This window comes from Chenopodium album, chromosome 2 (assembly GCF_948465745.1).
Source record: "Chenopodium album chromosome 2, dcCheAlbu1.1, whole genome shotgun sequence".
NCBI classification, from domain to species: Eukaryota; Viridiplantae; Streptophyta; class Magnoliopsida; order Caryophyllales; family Amaranthaceae; genus Chenopodium; species Chenopodium album.
Window position 1 is genome coordinate 64,705,576 of NC_137835.1, and position 2,969 is coordinate 64,708,544.

Sequence of the window (2,969 nt, forward strand, 5' to 3'; positions counted from 1 at the left end):
ACATAAGTAACCCAATGGCGAAACGCTCTCACTAGTGGAAAAAAGGCCATCCTTAACGGGCAAAAAGGGCCCATCCGTAACAGGCAGCGTCTGTTACGGATGGCCATTATTATTCTTAACAGGCACCGTCCGTTACGAATAACTACTTATTCGTGACGGGCACTTACAATGTCCGTTACGAATAAGTAGTTATTCGTAACGGGCGTTTCAAGTGTCCGTTACGAATAACGGGTTATTTGTAACGGGCACCATCCGTTACGAATAACTACTTATTCGTAACGGGCACTTACAATGTCCGTTACGAATAAGTAGTTATTAGTAACGGGCGTTTCAAGTGCCCGTTACGAATAACGGGTTATTTGTAACGGGCATTTATTTTCCTGTTACGAAAAACCCGTTATTCGTAACGGGTATTATATCTGCCCGTTACGAATAGTTTTTGATGCAATTAAAAAATTATCCAACACGTGCTAGCACATGCGATCATTTTACCAAATAATGAGATAATTTTTTTTTACACAAGTATAATACACAAATAATTTTTTTATTACACAAGTATAATACACATTTAATATACTATAAGCAAAAATATATTCATTATCACTTCAAAATATATCAACTTGCTCATATAATGTCCCAAGTTTACATCTTAAAACTAAAAATAATAAAAGAGCAAAAACAAATCATAATTGTAATAAAACAAGTTTTATCCCAACATTTGTGGTCCGATACGTTGAGTCTTAAGCTCCCTTGTGTAGATATTTTATGCTCCACCTTCAATAATTTCAACAAACCAAAATTAACATAATTGAAAAAACAAAAAAAATATCAAAATTAAAAAAATAATGAATCAGCCCGTAAGGTAAAAAAAAAAATGAACATGAATATATATACAAAAATACTTCTGAGATACAACATTATAATTAATCAACTATAATTCCCCTTTCAATCAATGAAATGCGATTGTGATATACATTCTTTATAGTAATCCCATTAAAATTTTGCAGTAGAATCCAGAGCATTGAATTAAGGGGTGCTGCTGAATTTTAATTGTAAATCGAAATAGAGAAATAGTAATTAGTAAAGAAACTAATTGTCTCCACTATGTAAAACTTGGTTTGCCAACAAATACGAGGATTAAGAAACTGCCCATTTGAAAACCCAAGATAGAAAAATTGATAACTACTAAAAACCCAAAAACACAGAGAAAAGTACCTGAAACAGTTTGAACTCTAATTTGAGGCAAAGCACGCAGCTTTGAAAAACGATTGAAAGTGAGATTGAGATGAAATGGCTAAAAGTGAGCAAATTTAATTCCAAGGTTGGAGTTCTTGGATAAGAAAGAATGATTCAAGGGTCCTCCACCAACCTCGATTATAGCAGATTTCAATGTCAAATTTACAGCCATTTTTTGTCTGTTGAGAGCAATCCCTTTTTATCATAATACAATCATAACACAAATATGCATAATTCCTCAAAATTCAAAAGAACAACTATAGATCTACAAATTATGAACGAGAAAATCCACACAAATTGAAAGAACACCACCGCCGTACACTTACCATCACCATCGCCGTACACTTACCCAGATTTACACCACGAACCCAGATTTACACCCACAAAGCTATCTGACCACCACAAACACAACTATTCTGACCCGTAACACCCACCCTAAAAATCAAGAAAGTTAGATCCGTCCATGAACACCACCCTTAAAAACCCACAAAACCCATGAAATCCCCTAAAAAACTAATTTGAGAGTAAAGCAACGAAAATTGAGGAATTTAAGTAGAAATATGAGAAAATTTTACCTTGGTATTGTATGTGGAAGGAGAAACAATGGTCTAATTACCTTGGTTTACTGTCGAGATGAGAGAAGTAGAGAGATTGAGTGAGCAACAGGGAGAGAGAGAGAGAGAGAGTGGAAGTGACGATAGAGGAGAGAGGATAAAGAGGGGTGAGGCCAATAAGTAATTAAGGTTGACGGCTGGAGAGAAACCCTATGGGCTTAGTTGGACTAATTTTTTTGTAACGGGCACAATGTGTCTGTTACGAATAATAATATAGTATTTGTAACAGGCAAAATACGTATTCGTAACGGACACTATTTTGCCCGTTACAAATAAATAAGTATTCATAACGACACTATTTTTCCCGTTACGAATATCGTAATTGTCACGGGAAAAGCTTTGTCCGTTACAAATAGCCTGTTACGAATGTGCTTTTTTCCACTAGTGTCTCCTCGATTACTCAAGATGGTGACGGAAAGAACGTGGGCAATGTATATACGAGCCAGCTACTCAAGTGTACACTGTCGGTCAAGCTTGTCAGCCAACAACTCGTCGGCAAGAACCGAGTACAGACAAGATTGCGCGTACACGTGAAGGGCCGACGCAAGACGGTCCCCCACAAGGCCGTGCAATCTCTCGTCTGACCCCATAACGAACTCTATAACTACAAGCTCGCCTCCGAAAGGAAAACCCGTAATCATAGAGAAATCGAAAGGGGTAACCGTCATCTCTCCCCATGGAAAGTGGAAAGTGTTGGTGGAATCCCACCAAAACTCCAGCAATCCACGGAGGAAAGCTGACGATAGAGACTGGCTCGATAAATCCCGAAGAGCAGCCAGCTAGGAGTTAATCCCAGAAAATGCTACAATCTCCTTTGCCACCTCGGGCAAGCTCTCGAAACGGGCTCGCAGGTCACCAGAGCCGTACAAACGCAAGCTAGGCTCACTCTAAATAAAAAACGGTTATGGTTTAAAAAGGAGAAGAAACAAAGGAAAAGAGAAATAAACGAAAGCGTGGAAAACTCACGATGTCGCGCCACCCTCTGATGAAAACGTGGTGGTCTGGGTCCCACTTAAGGACCCTAGGGTCCCAGTTGGGAGGAGCCTCCCAAACCACCTCCTCTTGGTGACGTCGATCGGCCACGACGCGTCGCTCTCGAACCTCCTCTCGAGGACGGGT

At 39.1% G+C, this 2,969-nt stretch overlaps 1 long non-coding RNA gene across 1 annotated transcript; it reads right to left on the reverse strand.

The window, feature by feature from the left end:
• Positions 1–574: 574 nt before the first annotated feature.
• Positions 575–1,945, reverse strand: LOC145586402 (uncharacterized). Its single transcript, XR_014100936.1, has 4 exons — positions 1,812–1,945; positions 1,563–1,671; positions 1,216–1,415; positions 575–774 (listed from the first exon to the last, which is right to left on the reverse strand). It is a non-coding gene; the product is annotated as an uncharacterized LOC145586402 (long non-coding RNA).
• Between the last annotated feature and the right edge of the window lie 1,024 nt (positions 1,946–2,969).